The sequence below is a fragment of the Bombina bombina genome, chromosome 3 (assembly GCF_027579735.1).
Source record: "Bombina bombina isolate aBomBom1 chromosome 3, aBomBom1.pri, whole genome shotgun sequence".
In the NCBI taxonomy this organism is placed as follows: domain Eukaryota; kingdom Metazoa; phylum Chordata; class Amphibia; order Anura; family Bombinatoridae; genus Bombina; species Bombina bombina.
Genome location: NC_069501.1, coordinates 36,606,661 through 36,631,151, shown reverse-complemented (window position 1 = coordinate 36,631,151; position 24,491 = coordinate 36,606,661). Strand labels below are relative to the sequence as shown.

At 40.2% G+C, this 24,491-nt stretch overlaps 1 protein-coding gene across 2 annotated transcripts in view; it reads right to left on the bottom strand.

The window, feature by feature from the left end:
• Positions 1-24,491, bottom strand: part of NR1I2 (nuclear receptor subfamily 1 group I member 2) — a 483,563-nt gene that overhangs the window by 402,275 nt on the left and 56,797 nt on the right. The gene's annotated exons all lie outside the window — the stretch shown is intronic.

Genomic DNA, 24,491 nt, shown 5'->3' with positions numbered 1-24,491 from the left:
TACCCCTTCCTATTCAATAGCATTAAAAAGAGGGGGGTAGAACTAAAGATGTAGAGGAGGGAGGAGGAGTCAAAATATAATTGGATGTAATGCAAAAAAATCCACATATTGGATGCATCTAAACATAATAAATGTGAAGATGAAAATACACAAGGCAAGTCATTTGCCCCATACTCCTGTAATCTCTTTATTGATGCTGATACAATTTACTAGAAAACTGACGCTAAAACACCATTTTCTAATAATTGAGATGAAAGAGGGGAACACAGTTTTAGAAAGGGAATGAACAAGACCTACAAGTATTCCAGGATTTACAACTAGCAGGATCAAGTACCACAGCTTATATCACAATCAAAATTCTGAAAGTAATTCAAAAACGATGCATAGAGATGCTAAACCCAAGACTACATTTACCCATTACAATAAAAGTGTATGTAGAGAGTGTATTAGAAGATGAAATAAGCAAAACAAAGAGATAAAAAACATACAAATATGAAGGAATCTTTAAAATATCACTAAAAATTATGGTTATATGTAAGGCTAATTGTAGCCAGCAAGCACTACCCAGGTGCTGAACCAAAAATGGGCTGGCTTCTAAGCTTACATTCCTGCTTTTTGAAATAAAAATACCAAGAGAACAAAGAAAATTTGATAATAGGAGTAAATTAGAAAGTTGCTTAAAATTGCTGCTCTATCTAAATCATAAAAGAAAAAAATGTGGCTTTCATATGCCTTTAAAGGGCCATAATGCCCAAATGTTTAAACACTTGAAAGTGATGCAGCATAGGTGTAAAAAGCTGACTAGAAAATATCACCTGAACATCTCTATGTAAAAAAGATAGATATTTTACCTCAAAAGTTCCTCAGTATTCACACCCCATTGCAAAGGACTTCTAAGCAGCAGAAGCGGGACAGCTAAGGGAGTGAGCTTACGTGCACACTCATTTTATTTCCTTATTCAGTGTAAGGAAGTTTACAATGAAATCTCATGAGCGTTAAGTGAAATCTCATGAGATCACAGTAAAATAGTTCATGACCTTAGCACTGCTGATGCTGATTGGCTGCTGTTCATTTCTTCATTTATTTTTATTTTTTTCCTGCAGCTGGGCAGCAGCTGAAGTATAACTTTTTACACAGAACTTACTCTGCTGAGCTGAGGAGATTGTGAGGTAAAATATCTTCCTTTTTTACATAAAGATGCTCAGGTGATATTTGATAGCTTTTTACAGTTATACTAAATCAGTTTCAACTGATTTAGCATCTGAGTATTATGTCCCTTTAAGAAAGCCTGTACACTTACATAATGTAGTATACTTGAAAGATTATCACGTACCCTTAAGGCAAAAAAAGGATAAAATTAAATCTGCCAGGCAGACCAATAATTTAGGGCATTAATATCCTTATATGGCAATTATCAGAGTACATAGATTTTTATCTCGGTCTTCTAGCAACCAAATCAAGGTAAAATGTTAGAGATTCTGGAGGAATTAACGCGGCTCTATACACCGCTATTCCCCATGAAAAATGTATACAAGCAATTAATGAAACTGAAAAAACACAAGAAAATGGTATATGCACAACAGTATTTTATATTAAAAACAATAAAATTTATTCTTAAGAAAAATGATTTTCCAGTTTTAAGCTAAGATTTACTTACAACTGCAATGCACAGAAATGGGGACTAAATTGGAAGCTAATTTTGCAAGCGCTTTGGGGATTGTAAAGTTTGCTAAGATTACTGTACAGTTACTTTGAGAATAGCGTGTCATGGGAACAATTTATTGATGACATCATTATAGTTTGGCACGAAGAAGCATCTACAGTTTTACATTTTGGACAAGAATTTAGTAATAATGACTTTAACTTGAAACTTACCACTTCTTGGCATGAGACAAAATGCAGAAAAATGATATTATAAATATTTATAATAATATAAATAATATAATATAAGAAGAAGGTAGCTACGTTACGGGTGGGGGGAGTTAGGCTGCCATATTTACATCATATTATAGAAGTTATCGACAATGATTACAAGGAGAAGCAAGTAGGCAAGACAAAATGGGTATGGTGCAGTCGGATCTTCGTTTTTTATTTTTAAATATCGGATAATGTTTTCTCGAGTGTTGACTGTCCCTTTAATGACTTGGAGAGGATCTGAATAGAGGAGTGGGACAAAATCCCTCTTCAGATGTGTGCAAACCTGGTGACCAACTACAAGAAACACCTTACCTCTGTGATTGCCAACAAGGGTTTTGCCACCAAGTACTAAGTTATGTTTTGCGAAGGGGTCAAATACTTATTTCACTCATTCAACTGCAAATCAATTTATAAGTTTTTAGAAATATGTTTTTCTGAATTTTTTTGTTGTTAGTCTGTTTCAATAAACCTACCATTAAAATTATAGACTGATCATTTATTTGTCAGTGGGCAAACATACAAAATCAGCAGGGGATCAAAAAAAATTTCCCCTCACTGTATGAGTCAGCACTGGTTGGCTAAAATGCAAGTCTGTCAAAAGAACTGAGATAAGGGGGCAGTCTGCAGAGTCTTAGATACAAGGTAATCACAGAGGTAAAAAGTTTATTAATATAACCATATTGTCCAATTTTTGGTTCAGAACCCTGGGTAGCGCTTGCTGATTAGTGGCTAAATGAAGCCACCAATCGGCAAGCGCTACCCAGTTGCTGAACCAAAAATGGGCCGGTGTTTTAAAATTTTCCTGGACCCATAGGAATGCAGGACCCGCGTCACCGGGTTTGATGTGTGAGGCACTCACTACACATTCCGTGCGGCCTGACATCACATAATCAGCTCTAGCAGTTGCGTTACAGAGTCAAGGATTTCTATAGACAAGTTGCCTTCAGTGCACATGCGTGCGCGAGCGGCCCGACTTTGCATGATCAGCTGGATCAGCTGATCAGAGGGTTGAGGATTTCTACAGGCAAGTTGTATGGCAACACACGCATGCGAATTGAAGTCATTTAAAAAGAATAAAAACACTGATGACCTATAAAATGATCAACATTTACTGCATAGAGGGGCCACGAAATGTAATGGTTGTCTAGACTCAGGGGGTACACAGGCTGGATCGTATACAGCACAGTAAACACGATCAGCAAAACATCCATAACATTTCTAGACCAACCTATTCGCATGCGCAAAATGTCACTGAAAAATGCAGTTTGCTGACACTGTCTCTTAATATTATACTAAAAATATTTGATTGTGTTTACTGTGTAGTATAATATCCAGCCTGTGTACCCCCTAGACAACCGTTACATTTTGTGGCCCTTCTATTCTGTAAATGTTGATCATTTTGGCTTCATATGGGTTATCTGTGGGGTTTTTTTTTTAAATGCACGGCAGCACGCACATGTGCACAGAAGGCAACTTGCCTATAGAAATCCTTGGTTCTGTGATGCAACTGCTACAGCTGATTATGCGATGTCGGGCCAGACACGCATGCGCAGTGAGTGTCTCACACATCAAACAGCTGCATTCCTATGGGTCCAGGAAATTTTTAGAATTCAGGATACTAAGCTTACATTCCTGCTTTTCAAATAAAGATACAAAGAGAATGAAGATACATTGATAATAGGAGTAAATTAGAAAGTTGTTTAACATTGCTGTTCTATCTGAATCATGAAAGAAAGAAAAATGTGTTTCATATCCCTTTAAAGGGACAGTCTAGTAGTCAAAAGATAACTATAAAGACAAGCGTACATAAACGCCCTTTTTACCCTGTTATACAGTTCCAGTATAATCACTTTACTTGGCATTCACAAGATATATAGATGACTGTGTATGTCGATTGGGGGATACACATCCCACCTTGCGCTACTTCTTGGGTAAATGTCATTTCCAGTTCCTAATATCTCCAGATCACTCACTCTATTTAACCCCTTAACGACCATGATGTACTGTTTGTGTATGTATATTCGTGTATTGCACTCAGTTACTAATCACCAGGGGTCAAGTGCTACAAAAATAGTGTGGGAAATCGCCAAGACTTCCACCTTCCTCGCAATTAATATTATTTTATATACATACACACACACACTGCATTTATATGTATATAATCTATACACTTTGGTTAATGAAAGCTAATTAAATCCATTGAAGGGTTGAACGGTTGCCTTTGGGCCTGAGAATCCTCCTCTGTCACAGAGTCTCACCCACTTAAGGTGCAATAGTCCTATTTCTGCTAAAGGGAGCTAAAGATCCCCAGAGCAAGCCACACAGAAAAGTAAGCACCACGTGTTAAACACAGTGCGGGGTGATAACACAGCAGGACCACTCACTCAGTCTTACATTTAGTGTATTGTAGGAAGTGTTGTTGCCCATTACTAGAGGATCTCATTATCCCTCTAACCAGACTGTGCTCTAGCTCCTCCCACCAGCAGCAGCAGGGTTTCTTTTCTTTGTCCAATGGGAACATAGTTCCTCCTGCAAAAATAGTGCAGGAACTCCATTCCCATGCGTTCCCGCTCGACTTGACCACTGCTTATCACTATAATTAGGCTGTTAATATATACCATATGTACATTTTCCACTATTATTATCCTTTTAAACTTTCATGGGCCATGCAATTTTTAGAGACTTTCCAATTTACTTATGTTACCTAATTTACTTAATTCTCTTGGTATCCTTTGTTGAAAGCATACCTAGGTAGGTTCAGGTGCAGCAATGCAGTTCTGGGAGCTAGCTGCTGATTGGTGGATGTAGTAGAGAAGGAAATATATTGCATATCTGATGGTCCTGCCCTAACATAAGAGATTATTTGACTGATGTAATTGATAACATGGATAAGGTAGTGGGTAGCGCTATCACTGAAAGTTCAAGTCTTTTACTGTTTCTTAGGCTCCCAAAATTCCACAACCTGGCAGCCTACTCCCTACTGATATCTGCTGAGTGGGGCAAAAAGCTTAATACCCCGTTACTGGAAAACCCAGAGATTCCCATCTTTCAATGGGTTGACACAGTCTTTGAACTATTCAGACTTGAAGGATATATCATTATTTACATACAGACAAGTTAGAGCTATATGAAATGATTCTGACACTTTAGCAATCTGTTAACGGATCTTAAAGGGGCATGAAACCAAAGTATGTTCTTTCATGATTATGAAACAGCATGCTATTTTAAACAACTTTCCAAACAAAATAAACAATTAAATATTGAAAAATACAAATAATTTTAAAGTTCTTGGACCGCTACCCAGGGCAGATCTTGCCTAACTTCAAATGGTGGTTCCACTTGCTAAACGGCCATCTGAAACAAAGCCGGGGGGGGGGGGGGGGCTCCCACATAAATTGTAAACACGGGTGGGGGCAGTGTAATGTTTTCTAAATAATATATAAATAAAAAGGGCGTTTATGTAAGCTTGTCTTTATAGTTATCTTTTGACTAGACTGTCCCTTTAAAGGGATATGAAACACATTTTTCTTTCTTTCATGATTCAGATAGAGCAGCAATGTTAAACAACTTTCTAATTTACTCCTATTATCAATGTATCTTCATTCTCTTTGAATCTTTATTTGAAAAGCAGGAATGTAAGCTTAGGAGCCGGAGTTCTAAAAATTTCCTGGACCAATAGGAATGCAGCTGTTTGATGTGTGAGGCACTCACTGCGCATGCGCGTCTGGCCCGACATCGCATAATCAGCTGTAGCAGTTGCATCACAGAACCAAGGATTTCTATAGGCAAGTTGCCTTCTGTGCGCATGTGCGTGCTGCCGTGCATTTAAAAACAAACAAAAAAAAAAAAACACAGATAACCCATATGAAGCCAAAATAATCAACATTTACAGAATAGAGGGGCCACAAAATGTAACGGTTGTCTAGACTCAGGGGGTACACAGGCTGGATAGTATACTACACAGTAAACACAATCAAATATTTTAAGTATAATATTAAGAGACAGTGTCAGCAAACTGCATTTTTCAGTGACATTTTGCGCATGCGCATAGGTTGGTCTAGAAATGTTATGGATGTTTTGCTGATCGTGTTTACTGTGCTGTATACAATCCAGCCTGTGTACCCCCTGAGTCTAGACAACCATTACATCTCATGGCCCCTCTATGCAGTAAATGTTGATCATTTTGGCTTCATATAGGTCATCAGTGTTTTTATTCTTTTTAAATGCCTTCAATTCGCATGCGCGTGTTGCCATACAACTTGCCTGTAGAAATCCTCAACCCTCTGATCAGCTGATCATGCAAAGTCAGGCCACTCGCACACCTATGTGCACTGAAGGCAACTTGTCTATAGAAATCCTTGACTCTGTAACGCAACTGCTAGAGCTGATTATGTGATGTCAGGCCGCACGCGTATGTGTAGTGAGTGCCTCACACATCAAACCCTGTGACGCGGGTCCTGCATTCCTATGGGTCCAGGAACATTTTAAAACACCGGACCATTTTTGGTTCAGCAACTGGGTAGAGCCGATTGGTGGCTTCATTTAGCCACTAATCAGCAAGCGCTACCCAGGGTTCTAAACCAAAAATTGGCCAATATGGCTATATTAATAAACTTTTTACCTCTGTGATTACCTTGTATCTAAGACTCTGCAGACTGCCCCCTTATCTCAGTTCTTTTGACAGACTTGCATTTTAGCCAACCAGTGCTGACTCACACAGTGAGGGGAAAAAATATTTGATCCCCTGCTGATTTTGTAGGTTTGCCCACTGACAAATAAATGATCAGTCTATAATTTTAATGGTAGGTTTATTGAAACAGACTAACAACAAAAAAATTCAGAAAACACATTTCAAAAAACTTATAAATTGATTTGCAGTTGAATGAGTGAAATAAGTATTTGACCCCTTCGCAAAACATAACTTAGTACTTGGTGGCAAAACCCTTGTTGGCAATCACAGAGGTAAGGTGTTTCTTGTAGTTGGTCACCAGGTTTGCACACATCTGAAGAGGGATTTTGTCCCACTCCTCTATTCAGATCCTCTCCAAGTCATTAAAGGGACAGTCAACACTCGAGAAAACATTATCCGATATTTAAAAATAAAAAAACGAAGATCCGACTGCACCATACCCATTTTGTCTTGCCTACTTGCTTCTCCTTGTAATCATTGTCGATAACTTCTATAATATGATGTAAATATGGCAGCCTAACTCCCCCCACTGTAACGTAGCTACCTTCTTCTTCAAATGATCAGCCAATCAGAATCCAATCCTCGGTCAGAAATTGCAAGCGCGTGCAATTTCTGACCGAAAATTGGATTCTGATTGTGAATAATAGCACCAACTGTTGTCACCTTCTCACCAAGCTGCTTGGCGATTGTCTTGTAGCCCATTCCAGCCTTGCGTAGGTCTACAATCTTGTCCCCGACATCCTTGGACAGCTCTTTGGTCTTGGCCATGGTGGAGAGTATGGAATCTGACTTGATTGATTGCTTCTATGGACAGGTGTCTTTTATACAGGTAACAAGCTGAGATAAAGAGCACGCCTTTTAAGAGACTGCTCCTAATCTCAGCTCGTTACCTGTATAAAAGACACCTGGGAGCCAGAAATCTTGCTGATTGATAGGGGATCAAATACTTATTTCACTCATTAAAATGCAAATCAATTTATAACTTTTTTGAAATGCGTTTTTCTGGTTTATTTTGTTGTTATTCTGCCTCTCACTTTTCAAAGAAACCTACCATTAAAACTATAGACTGATAATGTTTTTGTCAGTGGGCAAACATACAAAATCAGCAAGGGATCAAATCTTTTCATTTTTCCCCTCACTGTAAATACCTCCACAGGAGAGAGCACAATGTTATCTATAGGACACACATGTACTAGCAGTATCTAACTGTGAAAAATTGTCAAAATGTACTGAGATAAGAGGCGACCTTCAAGGGGTTAGAAATTATCATATGTGCCTACCTAGGTTTAGCTTTCAACAAAGAATACCAAGAGAACAAAGCAAATTGGAAGTTAAAAGTAAACTGCAAAGTTGTTTAAAATCACATGCCCTATGTGAATCATGAGAGTTTAATTTTGACTTAACTGTCCCTTTAATTTTACATTCAAGGGTCCGAAAGTGGCCCCATGACCTGCTCCAATTCCTCCATTACTTATTATTTACGTTTGTTAGCAGAGCTGAGCAGGTAGTATTCTTTAGTTTATTAAACTTGTGTATATGTAATTCTCCTAAGAAATTATGGTTTTAATGGTTTTGTCAGCATTACTGTAGGTTTCTGGGATGGCAATGGTAGGTGAACGTTGCTCTGTTTTATCTTGTATGTTTTGAATTTAATACCTCAATAGCAATGATTATTATTTAAAAAAAACAAAACACTTGTATGTGGAAAGTAGACTTGACCAAGGGCCTGAAATTGATCTATTTCTGTATTTATGACCCATAAGCCTTGACCTGGATTGCAAGTTCCCACAGGAATAGGGCCCTCAAACCCCCCTGTATTTGTTTGTTAAATTTTGTCTTATATTGTAATGTTGTACTTTTATCTCTGTACCCATGAATAGCGCTGCAGAATCTGTTGGAGCTTTATAAATAAATAATAATCAGTTATGAAATAAAGTTTTATTTTAAAAAGTCCAAAAGATGCTGGGAAACTTCTTTAAAACTTTGATTGACAGAGGTGACAATCCTACTATATTGTGCCTAACTGCAAGTTCTGTTCTGTAAGTAATTTGAAGTCTACAATCACAGGAAGAAACGTTTCCTTCTTAAAAAAAACACACAAATAAAATTGGGGATTAACGTCTTTCAATTGGTGGGTCTTAGGTCTCTCTAACCAGGGGGTGAGTGCTGTAAGAAAACAGAATTTATGCATACCTGATAAATTTCTTTCTCCTACGGTGTGTCTGGTCCACGGCTTCATCCTTACTTGTGGGAATATTCTCTTCCCTAACAGGAAATGGCAAAGAGAGCACAGCAAAAGCTGCCCATATAGCTCCCCCTCTGGCTCTGCCCCCAAGTCTTTCGACCGACGGTTAGGAGAAAAAGGAGAAACTATAGGGTGCCGTGGTGAATGTAGTGTACAGAAATAAAAAATTTGAAACCTGACTAAAAGCCAGGGCGGGCCGTGTACCGGACACACCGTAGGAGAAAGAAATTTATCAGGTAGCATAAATTCTGTTTTCTCCTACATTGGTGTGTCCGGTCCACGACTTCATCCTTACTTGTGGGAACCAATACCAAAGCTTTAGGACACGGATGAAGGGAGGGAACAAGTCAGGTTACCTAAACGGAAGGCACCACGGCTTGCAAAACCTTTCTCCCAAAAATAGCCTCCGAAGAAGCTTAAGTATCGAATTTGTAAAATTAGGCAAAAGTATGCAGAGAAGACCAAGTCGCTGCCTTACAGATCTGATCAACAGAAGCCTCGTTCTTGAAGGCCCATGTGGAAGCCACAGCTCTAGTAGAGTGAGCTGTAATTCGTTCAGGAGGCTGCCGTCCGGCAGTCTCATAAGCCAATCGGATGATGCTTTTCAGCCAAAAAGAAAGAGAGGTAGCAGTAGCTTTCTGCCCTCTCCTCTTACCAGAAAAAACGACAAACAAAGATGAAGTCTGTCTGAAATCCTTTGTTGCTTCTAAATAGAATTTTAAAGCACGCACCACATCTAACATGTAACAAACGTTCCTTCTTTGAAACTGGATTCGGACACAGAGAGGGAACAACTATTTCCTGGTTAATATTCCTGTTGGAAACCACTTTTGGAAGAAAACCAGGTTTGGTACGCAAAACAACCTTATCTGTATGGAATACCAGATAGGGTGAAAAACACTGCAAAGCAGACAATTCAGAAACTCTTAGAGCAAAAGAAATAGCAACCAAAACAGAACTTTCCAAGATAGTAACTTAATATCTATGGAATGTAAAGGTTCAAACGGAACCCCTTGAAGAACTGAGAGAACTAAGTTTAGACTCCATGGAGGAGTCATGGGTCTGTAGACAGGCTTGATTCTGACTAAGGCCTGTACAAATGCCTGTACATCTGGCACTGCTGCCAGACGTTTGTGCAACAAAAAAGACAGAGCAGATATCTGTCCTTTAAGAGAACTCGCTGACAACCCTTTATCCAAACCCTCTTGGAGAAAGGAGAGAATCCTAGGAATTTTAATTTTACTCCAAGAGAATCCCTTGGATTCGCACCAACAGATATATTTTTTCCATATCTTATGGTAAATTTTCCTAGTCACAGGTTTTCTGGCTTGGACCAGAGTATCTATAACTGAATCTGAAAACCCACGCTTAGATAAAATCAAGCGTTCAATTTCCAAGCAGTCAGTTGCAGAGAGACTAGATTTGGATGTTCGAATGGACCTTGTACTAGAAGATCCTGTCTCAAAGGTAGCTTCCATGGTGGAGCCGATGACATATTCACCAGGTCTGCATACCAAGTCCTGCGTGGCCACGCAGGAGCTATCAGAATCACCGAGGCCTTCTCCTGTTTGATCCTGGAGAGGAAACGGTGGAAACACATAAGCTAGGTTGAATGACCAAGGCGCCACCAATGCATCCACTAGTGTCGCCTTGGGATCCCTGGATCTGGACCCGTAGCGAGGAACCTTGAAGTTCTGACGAGACGCCATCAGATCCATGTCTGGAATGCCCCATAGTTGAGTTAACTGGGCAAAGACCTCCGGGTGGAGTTCCCACTCCCCCGGATGGAAAATCTGACAACTCAAATAATCCGCCTCCCAGTTGTCTACTCCTGGGATGTGAATTGCAGATAGATGGCAGGAGTGATCCTCCGCCCATTTGATGATCTTGGATACCTCTCTCATCGCCAAGGGACTCTTTGTTCCCCCCTGATGATTGATGTACGCTACAGTCGTCATGTTGTCCGACTGAAATCTTATGAATCTGGCCTTCGCTAGTTGAGGCCAAGCCTGGAGCGCATTGAATATCGCTCTCAGTTCCAGAATGTTTATCGGGAGAAGAGACTCTTCCCGAGACCATAGACCCTGAGCTTTCAGGGAGTCCCAGACCGCACCCCAGCCTAATAGACTGGCGTCGGTCGTGACAATGACCCACTCTGGTCTGCGGAAACTCATTCCCTGAGACAGGTGATCTTGAGTCAACCACCAACGGAGTGAGTCTCTGGTTAACTGGTCTACTTGAATCTGAGGAGACAAGTCTGCATAATCCCCATTCCACTGTTTGAGCATGCACAGTTGTAATGGTCTTAGATGAATTCGAGCAAAGGGAACCACGTCCATTGCTGCAACTATTAGTCCTATTACCTCCATGCACTGAGCTATGGAAGGCTGAGGAATAGATTGAAGAACTTGACAAGCGTTTAGAAGTTTTAATTTTCTGACCTCTGTCAGAAAGATCATCATTTCTACAGAATCTATTATTGTTCCGAGAAAGGGAACCCTTGTAGACGGGGACAGGGAACTCTTTTCTACGTTCACCTTCCACCCGTGAGACCTGAGAAAGGCTAATACAATGTCTGTATCAGCCCTTGATCTGGAAAGGGACGACGCTTGGATTAGGATGTCGTCTAAGTAAGGTGCCACCACAATGCCCCTCGGTCTTAGAACCGCTAGTAGGGACCCTAGCACCTTTGTGAAAATTCTGGGAGCAGTGGCTAAACCGAAGAGCCACAAACTGGTAATGTTTGTCCAGAAAGGCGAACCTTAGGAACTGATGATGATCTTTGTGGATAGGAATATGTAGGTACGCATCCTTTAAGTCCACGGTAGTCATGAATTGACCCTCCTGGATTGTTGGTAAAATCGTTAGAATGGTTTCCATTTTGAATGATGGAACTCTGAGGAATTTGTTTAGAATTTTTAAATCCAGAATTGGCCTGAAAGTTCCCTCTTTTTTGGGAACTACAAACAGGTTTGAGTAAAACCCCAGACCTTGTTCCGCTGTCGGAACTGGGTGTATCACTCCCATCTTTAATAGGTCTCTTACGCAATGTAAGAATGCCTGTCTCTTTATCTGGTCTGAAGATAAGCGAGACATGTGGAACCTTCCCCTTGGAGGAAGTTCCTTGAACTCTAGAAGATAACCCTGAGAGACTATTTCTAGTGCCCAGGGATCCTGAACATCTCTTGCCCAAGCCTGAGCAAAGAGAGAAAGTCTGCCCCCTACTAGATCCGGTCCCGGATCGGGGGCTACCCCTTCATGCTGTCTTGGTAGCAGCAGCAGGCTTCTTGGCCTGTTTACCCTTGTTCCAGCCTTGCATTGGTTTCCATGCTGGTTTAGACTGGGAAGCGTTACCCTCTTGTCTAGAGGCTGCCGAGTTAGGAGACGGTCCGTTCCTGAAATTGCGAAAGGAACGAAAATTAGATTTGTTCTTAGCCTTGAAAGGCCTATCCTGTGGGAGGGCATGGCCCTTTCCCCCAGTGATGTCTGAAATAATCTCCTTCAATTCTGGCCCAAAAAGGGTCTTACCTTTGAAAGGAATATTAAGCAGTTTTGTCTTGGACGACACATCCGCCGACCAAGATTTTAGCCAAAGCGCTCTGCGCGCCACAATTGCAAAACCTGAATTTTTCGCTGCTAATTTTGCCAATTGCAAAGCGGCATCTAAAATAAAGCAATTAGCCAACTTTAGTGCATGAATTCTGTCCATGACTTCCTCATATGGAGTCTCCTTATTGAGCGAATTTTCTAGTTCCTCGAACCAAAAAGACGCGCCGTTGTGACAGGAATAATGCACGAAATTGGCTGGAGAAGGAAACCTTGCTGAACAAATATCTTTTTAAGCAATCCTTCTAATTTTTTATCCATAGGATCTTTGAAAGCACAACTGTCCTCAATGGGAATAGTCGTGCGCTTGGCCAACGTAGAAACTGCCCCCTCAACCTTAGGGACTATTTGCCATGCGTCCCTTCTGGGGTCGACAATGGGGAACATTTTCTTAAATATAGGAGGTGGGACAAAAGGTATACCTGGCTTCTCCCACTCCTTGTTCACTATGTCTGCCACCCTCTTGGGTATCGGAAAGGCATCAGCGTGCCCAGGGACCTCAAGGAATTTGTCCATTTTGCACAATTTCTCTGGAATCACCAAAGAGTCGCAATCGTCAAGAGTAGTTAGCACCTCCTTAAGCAGGGCGCGGAGATGTTCTAACTTAAATTTAAACGTCACTATATTAGGTTCTGCCTGCTGAGAAACTTTTCCTGAATCAGAAATTTCTCCCTCAGACAGACCCTCCCTCACTGCCAATTCAGACTGGTGTGAGGGTATAACAGATAAATTATCGTCAGCGCACACTTGCTCATCCTCTGTATTTAAAACTGAGCAATCACGCTTTCTGGGAAATGCTGGCAGTTTGGATAAAAGATTAGCTATAGAATTATCCATTACTGCCGTTAATTGCTGCATAGTAACAAGCATTGGCGCGCTAGATGTACTAGGTGTCGCCTGCGCGGGCATAACTGGTGTTGACACAGAAGGAGAGGATGATGAACTAACCCCACTACCTTCATTGTGACAGAACTGTCCTTACTTTGTTCCATGGCACAATTTTCACATACATTTAAAGGGGGAACCACCTTGGCCTCCATACACACAGAACATATTCTATCTTAAGGTACAGACATGTTAGACAGACTTAGGCAGGCTATTAATGCAATAAAACCGTTTTTAAACAAAACCGTTACTGTCTCTTTAAATAATAAAAAGAGTACACTTTATTTCTGAATGTTTGAAAAACTATGAAGGAAATATCCGATCTTTACAAAATTTGCACCCTAGTGTCTTAATGCTTTGAAAGTATTGCACACCAAATTTCAAGTCTGTAACCCCTTAAATGAGCAAACCGGAGCTAATTGTTCAATTTACCAGTTTAAACCCACTACAGTCCCTGCCACAGCCTTTGCTGTGGCTTTACCTTTCCTTGGGGGTTATTCACCACAGAAATAAGCCTTCTAGAACCGTTTTTATGGCCACAGGATCCTCTCACATGAAGCTGCATGCACTGCTTCCAGAAGTAACTGCGCAACTAAGGCGCAAAAATGAGGCCTCCTCCCTCTGCATACCAGAGTGAAGGGGCCTTCCTGAGTAGATTTGGTGTCTAAACAACTGCCAGGCGTAATAAAAACGTTCCTAAAAGTGTTTACAAGTTCCAAAACACTCCAAAAGACATATAAATATTATATAAATCAATCGATTTAGCCCACAATAGTGTCAACCACAGCCCATTTATAAGCCTTCATTCTGTTATGAGTCTAAGAAAATGGCTTACCGATCCCATAAGGGAAAATGACAGTCTTCTAGCATTACTATGTCTTGTTAGAAAAGAGACTAGTCATACCTTGAGCAGAAAAGTCTGCAAACTGTTCCCCCCAACTGAAGTTCTCTGGTTTCAACAGTCCTGCGTGGGAACAGCAAAGGATTTTAGTTACTGCTGCTAAAATCATACTCCTCTTTAAACAGAACTCTTCATCACTTTCTGTTGTAGAGTAAATAGTACAAACCGGCACTATTTTAAAATAACAAACTCTTGATAGAAGAAATAAAAAACTACAACTAACACTACATACTCTTTACCATCCCCGTGGAGATGCTACTTGTTCAGAGCAGCAAAGAGAATGACTGGGGGGCGGAGCCAGAGGGGGAGCTATATGGGCAGCTTTTGCTGTGCTCTCTTTGCCATTTCCTGTTAGGGAAGAGAATATTCCCACAAGTAAGGATGAAGCCGTGGACCAGACACACCAATGTAGGAGAAAGGGGATCACCTCTCTACTAATTAACACTCGGGGTGCCTTTTAAGGCCCAGTGCTCCATAACACTTTGAAGTGAGGAGTCAAACAGCTAGGTGTGCCATGACAATAGTGGGCACCAGATAAAACATCAGTGAGGATGGAGTATGTCAGTATACACCACAGGCTACCCCTCAGTTGACCCCCCCCCCATTACACAGAGAGTCCCCAGTAGTGCACTGCTGATCCTGAGCCTACCTGGGTATGTGTATCAACAAAGGATACCAAGATAGCAAATCATTTTTAAAAAATAGAAGAAAGATTGAGTGAATTCTATTTTTTATATAGAACGGCTTTTGGTGCTTTTTAGTATTTTATGTTGTTAGAGTTTTTTTTAATTATCTTTTACTACACCCAGCAAGGTTGGACAAGGTTAGAAGTATGCAAACATTACCAACATGAATTAGGTGACCCTTCTGTAAAAACAGAATTTTGTGTTTTAAAGTGTATCTAAACTTTTTAACCCCATCCTGCTATTAGGACATTCTATGCCGTCCTAACTACACCGGGCTTTAGCTGTTTGGCTGTCCTGAAACCTTAGCTGCTTTCTATATGGGATCACGGGCTGGGGGGGGGGGCTAGAGTCATAGCCCCCCCCCCGACCCCCGAACCCATCACTAAAATCACACATTTGCATGAACGATCGTGGGATTTCCATTTTTACTCATTTGTTTACATTGAAACTTTGTTCCGATGTAGACAAATAAGTCCTGACAGGAAAGAGATAAAAAGGGATATAAAACAATCTGCTTCATTATTGTAATAAAAAACAATAAGCAGTGGGTTATACTTAATAGAAATAATTGCAATATGTATTTATCATTTTAATCCAACTTCTTTTTATTGAGAAAATATCATATGAATTACATGTTACATTTCAGAATCACAGAAACAACAAGTTTTAATATATACATGAATACAAATATCATTAAAGCAAAAATATTTCTCAAAAATGTTATCCTAACAAAATAAGTTGTATCTTCAAGTCCCATTTGGAACACAGATTATTATATTTAACTGCGAAACAGTTTAATTGGTTATATGTTGGTCTAAAACACTTATACTGCTATCATCTACTGCAATAAGTAACTTAATAAGGGTCATCTGTTGCGATATGTCTGAACTAGCGCAATGCACTGCTTACCAATTTTTCTGTATGCTTTAATTGGTGCTGTTCCCAGATGGCCTTGGCTGCAATGTATGGGTCTCTCATATCGTTTTTATAAGAACCATATTCCTCGAGCTCCATTAACTCTGAGACTCTACCTCCCCACATGAGTAGGTTTGGGGGCATGTTGGACTTCCAGTGCTTGGCTATAATGGATTTCACACCATTTATCATTATTTGAAGCAATATTTGGTGAGCTTTGGATGGTAGTTTCATAGATTTATTAAGTAAGAAAATTAGGGGGTCTAAGGGGATCGCAATTTCAAGGGCGTCTTCCATTTCTCTAATACCGTCCCTCCATAACCACCACCACATATGTCCCATTCCACTGCCCACATGTCCGCTTCTCCAGCAGCTATTGGTGGCTGTAGGGTATAGCCTATGTATACGTCTTGGGGTGAGGTACCAATTATGAAGTATTTTATTGTTCAGCTCAACTATATAGGCCGAAGATGAAGATGATTTTGTGTTTCTAAAAATATTTACTGCCGTATGAGGCAATATAATAATCCCTAATTCCCTTTCACAAGATTCAATTGATGTGGGAAGATTGCCTGGCGGGGGTTGTGTTAATATGGCTTGTATTCTGGACAAGGTGTGTTTCTTCGGGTGAGCGGCCGTAAACAATTTCTCTAGAGCTGTGAGGGGCCTCAGCATATTGTTACTGTGTTTATGGGTCATTATGTAGTGATATACCCGTCTATAATTAAACCAATTCTGGGGCCATGTAAGGCCTTGTTCTTGTAATTGCGTTTGAGTCTTCAGACATTCATTGTCAGTGATTTGATGAATATCTAAGTCTACGATTCTATTATCTGGACCCGAGACTCCCCCCAAGTTTACTACTGAAAACTCATTATTGTGAATCAAGGAAGTTAGTGGGAGGGATTCGATGAGATATATGGATTTATCCTGTTTGCCAATATCCATTGCTGTATGGTCTCTTTAGTTATAGGGTTAGTGATGTTCTTAACTAGTGTTTTAATGTTAGGGTGCCAACATAGTGTGAGCAGTTTTATATCTAGGTTTAAGTTTTCTTCTAACTCTATCCATCATTTTTGTGTCTTATGTATCTTCCAGTCTAGTATGCGCTGGATAAAAATAGCTATTCTGTATAAGTCTATATTAGGGACCCCCAATCCTCCCTGTTCCCTAGATCGCATCATGGTCATTTTATTAATTCTAAGTTGCTTGCCCTTCCAGATGAACGAATGGAATATCTGCTGTACTTGAGATGTATATTTAGGTGGGAGAGGGATAGGGAGAGTCTGTAAAATATATAACAGTCTAGGGAAAGCATTCATTTTAATGGTGTTAATCCTCCCCAGCCATGACAGACGCTTAGAGTTCCAGGAGGAAAGATCTCTGGCGAGGGCCCTCTGGATCGGGATATAATTCAATTTATAAATCAGGTCTATTTCGTCTGTCTATGGATGCCTAGGTATTTTATAGAGTTAACACACCATCTTTCTGTTCTGCTGGTTCCGAGCGGCAGTAGAGGAAACGTTTCTATTCTGGGCGGGACCGCTTCCGATGTTATCAGAATCCAAGATACTCACCAAGCGAAACTTGCATTACACAGCAGTGCGGAGATGTTTGGCGTTCATTGGCGAGTGGCGCTGGGGGCTGGTGGGAAGTAGCGGCCCGGCTCCCTATGTGCCCAGGAGTTGCAGAGCATATATGTCCACTTGCGGTGCGTTTGCAGGGGGAAGTGAAGTTGCAGGTCTTCAGCCGTACACTTTGCTTGCCTCGGATACAGAGAGCTGGGACTATCCTCCGGAAGGTTATGCGCTTTCAGCAGACACTTATATAGAAGAGGCATAGGATGATGAGCCTTAGATGTACACTGGATTGTAAGGGGGATCCGGTCTACTCCTTCACACCACTCGATCTGGCTACTTTGGAGAATAGGAGAGACAGCTCGAGTATTCTTGCTACCTTCCTGACGAATCTGCAAGTAGCTATCACTTTTTCCGGACAATAAAAGGGACACTCTCTAGACTATTGTGATAGTTGGGACTGTTACATGATACTGTATACTGGTGTATAGTGTGTGCACTTGTGGATACCTTAGTGTGGATTGTAAGTGTCTATGCGGAGAGTAATATTTATCCTCTAAGTTCCCTACTAATCTAACCTATCTTAAAAATATATAAAGGCTAATTAGAGAGGTGTGATAGATATTTAATTTATCCTGATATTTTTTCTTTTTGTGTGCCTTTATGATATTAGTGTGCAACAGAGGTCATCAAAGACTTTATTAACATATAAGAAGTATAGCAATGGTACTAGTATTAACCACCCTTAAATAGGAACTTTAATGTTGGCAAATGCATTCTATTCCTTGTCTTTGGGTGGAGTGAGAACAGTTTCACATGGTCTGTTGATGTGTATGTTATTATAGCTAGTTATAAGTTGTTTAGCAATATGTCTGTAAAGAGTGTTTTTCTTCAAGGTAGTCAGGATATGTATCATAGAAAAAGTTAGTGCCAATGGGACACAGAAGTCACCAGGGCACTAATAAGAGGCGCCCAGACTACAATAGTAAAAATGAATTCAAATAAACGGTACTATTCCAACTTGGGACAAATAATCCCTACAATTTGGGACAAATAATCCCTTCAAGATAGAGGTAGAATATTAGTGGGGGATGAATCTATCAACAATAGATAGTAATTATACAAAATCCTAACTTCTAATAATTGTAATAGATAAATATAACTACTAAAAACCCATTTGGCAATAAAGATATAAAAAGGTAAAGAAATATATAAAGGATGAATATTAATAATACGAAATCAAATAATATGTATATATAAGAGAGAGGATATAAGTCCAAATAATGAGGTGACTTATCAAGTCCAGCAGAGTCCAAAGATATGGGCCCAGATGGTGCGTGGGTGGGCAAAATCCAGAGAGAAGATGGAATATAGGCCGCTCCTCCAGAGTGTTATGCCAGGAACACAGATGGAAAATCTAGAAGGAATTGGATAGAGGCGCCACATGGTGCAGATCAATATGATAATGACAACAACACAGAATGATCACAAGAATCCTACTCACAATTGGAGGCGCACAATGAAGTGCAGAAATTAGCAGCTCCGGAACTACAACGTCGTCCTCGGTCAACCACAAAAGATGGAGCACACAGATGGAGATCCTCGTCTCACCAGGGAGGGTCCAGGGATGTCCAAAGGGGGAGTACAAGTGGAGCTATACAGCAGATATCCAGCCAGATCCCTAGTGACCAGAGTTCCAGCGGAATCCTGGTAATAGAGGCCAGAAGAAGTTCACCAGGCACAGCCCAGGAGAGAGAAATGATAAGGCAGCAACCGGAGAATTTAAAAAATATATTAAAAGGTTTAATAACAATAAAAACAGCAACGCGTTTCTCAGTGGTACACACTGTTTCATCAGGCTACCTTTATATGTATTTTGTTGTTCAAATTTGTTAATATATAGCCCTGAATTATCCTATATTGGACATGTAATCTTTTGTAGGCTCGCCATGACATAGTCACCAGTCAACTTATGTACTTCATTGTGAACTTACAGTGAGGTGCACTTGATATCTCAGTTCTTAATTGCAGCACTTACTTTAGCTTATTTCTTTGTAAAAAGCTAACTCTCATAATATTTTGTTTTCATTCACCCAATAAGGTGACATTTTCAGTGGTATTCATCACCACTATTTTGCACCTACACACAACAAGACTCTTGTTTTAAAAATTTACCTCTCCTCTCTCATTATATGGTATTATGCTAAATATTTTAATTGTAAATATCATTCTAGGGGACAGCTTAACTTAAATAAAGAGGTACCCCACAGTTGTCTCAAAATATAAGAAAATCTAAGGTATCATGAAAATAGTTGGAGTAGATAATATGTATGACATAATTGAATTTTGGGCTTGTCATATTACAACCCTATGCAGTATTATACATGTAATTAGACATATCAGTTACAAGGGGGTTATTGTTTTGCCATCTCTTTTTTTTTTTTTTTACTGCATAGGCAGGTTATGTTACTGTGCTGATTTATACAATGTTATGTTTTACATTATGTATTGCCAAATACCTTAATAAAAAACTTTGATTTATAAAAAAAAAAAAAAAAGTGTGTAAGTTGTTAAATAAGCTAATTCATCCATCAGGGGAGGTATGAACTCATCAGGTCTGGTAAGAGTAAAAAGGATGTCGTCAGCGAATAAGGATAACTTATACTCTCCTTTCTCCACTACCACACCTGTAATTCCTTTTGTTAAGTCTGATTTTAGCAGCTAAGGTTTCTAAGAAGCAAACAAATAATAAAGGAGAGAGAGGGCACCCTAGTCGCGTACCATTAGAAATTTGAAAGGATTGTGAAAGTTTGCCATTAAGTGTTATGCGGGCGCTAGGACAGGCGTAAAGGACAAATATCCTATGTAACATGGTGCTCCCCCAACCCAAATGACCCGCAGTGCCAGCTTAAGAAATGACCAACTCACGCAGTCGAAAGCCTTTTCCGCATCAGTGGAGAGCCACACTGCTGGAATTCCAGCAGCTTTTGAAATGCCAAATTAAATGCATATTACTAACTGTATTATCTTTGGCTTCTCTGTTGGGAATGAAACCAACCTGATCTTGATGTTATTATTGAGGGTGAGAACCGAATTTAGTCTGATCGCTAAGATTTTCGCATATATTTTGATATCGAATTTAGGAGGGATATAGGCCGGTAATTTGGAATCTGATCTGCTGGTTTACCCCCCAGGTTATCGGGCATGACTGCGACTATGTGCCCCTGCAATGCTGAAGGGGACGAAAGGCTTTGTTTTTATCTATGTCCTGAAAGTAGGACAGTAGGTGAGGGGCTACGGTATTTTTAAATAGGCCTTTCCAATAACCGTTAGAGCCTCGGGGCTTTCCCCAAAGGAAAAGCAGATACTAGCTTCCTGCACCCTCTTAAGAGATAACGGCGAATCTAGTTTTGTTTGCTGTTCTTCAGTGAGAGAGGGAAGGTGTAATTGTGATAGATATGAGGAGATATCCTGATTCAGAGGGAGAGGGCTGATCTTTCTCCAAGTTATATAACCCTTCGTAATATGTTCTAAATTTTTCTGCTATGTCTCTAGTAGAGGTCCAGGCCCTCCCTTTATTGTCTTTTATTGTCATAATGTGGCGCCTTATTAGTCTGTTGCCTAAGTAGTTTGGCTAGAAGTTTACCTTGTTTGTTATTTCCCTCATAAAATGTCTTTTTGAGGAATAGTGCTGCGCGTTTGGTTTCAGCATCCAGAAACAAATTAAGTTGATCCCTCTTGTGTTGTAAACTGTCTAGAAGGGACTGATTTCCTGGGTATCTTTTATGTATGTCTTGTATTTTATGTAAGTCTTCTAGTAATGTGTTTAATAATTGGGTTCTTTGCCTATTTCTTGCAGCTATCCAGGGCTACGATTTCCCCCTCTAATCACACATTTGTGTGCTTCCCAAACGCATTGCGGTTCCACTTCCGCAGTACAATTTAACTTAAAATAATCACCCAATGAGTTGGCTATCTGTGTGCAAATGATCGGGTCCTTTAAAAAGTGTTTCATCTAATTTCCAGGACTTATTGTGTCCTTTGGGATGTGGGCCATCTAAAGGTGCAACTAATCATAGCGTGGTCCCGACCACGTTAGAGGGGAGATGTCCGTGTGTTGAACTAAGTCTAAGTAAGTGACATCTATAAATAAGTAATCTAACCTTGAATAGACTCTGTGAGGATGTCAGTAAAAATTAAAGTCCTTTGTTGAGGGGTGGGATAGTCTCAGGCATCATGGAGTGTCAGGCTGGCCAAATAGGATTTAACTGACCTTATTATTTTCTGTGGATCGAGGAGACCCCCTTGGAGCAATCAATGTCAGGGTTCAATGCTAAATTGAAATACCCCCCCACAACTAAACTTCCTTTAGAACAGTCTATTATAGAGTTCCTGAGGGTAAGAAAATATTGTGGTGTTGGGGTATTGGGGGCGTATATGTTGGCTATCGTTATTCTTTGTTATAAAGCATCCCAACTAATATAATATATCTCCCTTCCTTATCTTTGTGTATATGGGTTGGACGAAAAGGTATATTTTTCTTGATAAGGATGCCCACTCCATTGTGTTTTGTGCGATTTGGATGCTCAAGAAGACCTGTCCAAATTTGTTAAAAGACATCGTAGGTTCCCGTCCCCTTTTAAAAATGGTCTCCTGTAATAGGATAACATCACATTTGAGTCGCCTGTATTCCCTCACAGCTAAAGACCCTCTTTTGAGGAGTGTTCAATCCCTTTAACGTTATGAGAAACTATTTTTTATGTGTAAATGGGTCATCTGACATTATTTATGTTTTAAAAGATTTGGAGCACATATTTGATATTGTGAGACCCAGAAATAAAGCACAGTGCGATATTATGACCATCTGACCAGTAAAATATAATTAGCAAACATACAGCAAAAGTAGAGAATACAATCCCAACATTTAAGACCTGTAAGGGAAAAAAAACTGCAACTTGCAAGCAATAGATTCACATATGAAACGACATTATCTGTAACTGCAGAATTTAAAACTGCAACAATATAAACCTTCACAACAAAATATTCGATAGTACATGAGTGTGTGGTGTATGAATTTAACATTGTATACACCATTAAGTAGGGGGACGAATGGTGTCAGTTGACCTTCAGAGTTTAGCTACATAATTTTTATTCTTGTCAAGTGCAAGACTGGGGAACTTTGAAATAAGGGGAATGGTTATGAAATTATGAAATTATGTGCAAGGAAAGTGAAAAGGTCACAAATAGCTATAATATTTACAGGTCGGTATGTAACCACGGAGACAGACACTACATCCCTAGGTTGATTAGTATAGCTAAGAATTTCTAATACTTTCCATAGTGGCCTAGGTTGTACTTCTAGGGAGAAAATTTCTAAACCATCCAGCTAATGAGTGTGCATAACATTAAGTAACCTGTGTATGAGGGGATGGTAATCTGTCATACACCCATTCTTCAATTTGCTTACAGTCCAAGGAAGGCGTCATGATTGAGTGACTCAAGTGTCGGTGGCTGGGATGCTGGGCCTGTCTTAAACCTCTTCGAAGGTACTCTAGACCAACTAGGGCGTTGTTCTCCTGGGCCTGTCTCTGCGTTGTTCCTCTTGAGGTGTCGGAAGGTGTAGCTTTTATATATTATTTGGGTACCGTTGTGGTTGATCATGAGACCAAATGGGAAGCCCCACCGGTATCCTGTTGTGTTCTTGAAGTTTTTGGGTTATGAACTTACCCTCCCGTCGCCTCTTTGGATAGTTTGAGGGCATAAGTCCTGGAATATCTGCAAAGAGAGATTGTGAACAGAAATTGTTTGCCTGGTCCTGGCCGCCTGCCAGATCTCCTCTTTTGCTGTGAATTTCAACAACCGCAAAATGACGTCACTAGGAGGGTCCGGTGGTTTAGAGGGGGGTCTCAGAGCTCTATGGATTCTTTCGATGTCTTCATTTGTAAGCAGGGGCCGCTCTAGGCAACAAATAATGGAATAGGTCTTTTACATAGGATTTAAAATTTTCTTGTGGGATCTCCTTTGGGATGCCTCTAATTCTTAAATTATTTCTCCTCCCTCGTTATCTAAGTCTTCCAGTTTGTCTTGCATCGTTTTGAATAATGGAATCCTGATTAGATAATGGTTGAATGTTAGTGCTAACCAGGTTATTCAAATTGTCTTGGCCATCTCAAGGCATTCTATCCTGGACCCCATTTCATTTAGATCTTTTTTTTAAGTCTCTTATTTCCTCTTTTATAAAAAGATTTAAGTGCCTCAATGTCTGTCTTGGAGGGTAAACTTGCAATCTGAGACTGTATAGAAAGTAAAGAGTCCCTTTGGAGACCCGCTGTTTCTGGCGTTGTATCAGCATAATTAACCTCTTGTGTTTGAGGAGTATCTAGTGCGAGGCCCTCTTGTGTGTGAAAGAAGGTGGAAACAGATGGGGTCATGGCCAGGTTTTTGTTCTGTTTTTTCCGGCTTATTTCCTTTTTTGGAAGCCATTTCGCCTGTTGTAATTAAAATCTAGGGCCGTGAGAAACTGTACCTGGCTCTTTAAGGAGAAGCTGCCTCTATTGAGGGTGCAAAGTACACAATGAGCTGAATTTATCTCTGTGCAGGGGTTTATGACACTTTATCTTTGCTGTCCTTATCCCTGGATATGCAGAGGACACCCTGTGTAGGGGGTTGCTGCTCTTTAACTTTGCTGCCCTTGTCTCTTTAATATCTTACTGTCTGAGAGTATGAAGTATCACCCACGTGGATGCCTTTTGTGCTGTAAAACTGATGCTGGGGTTACTGTCTCTTTAAAAATGATTGTCTGTGCTGAGGGTACAGGGCACACAAATACACCTAGAGCATTTTATGGCAGAAGATTGAACCTCTTTCTCCCTGCAGAGCTTATCTCTGTGTACAAGCACATCTTTGAAATAAAAAATAAAATGTCCCCCACGTGGTTGTCGTTTATGCTGTGTTTATAGTATGGCTTGTATAAGCAGAATAGCCTTTACTTATAATAAAGCCTCTCAGTGCCCCTATGTGTATTCCTGTTTATAGCTGTATGTGGCTGGTGTAGAAGGACCTCACTTTA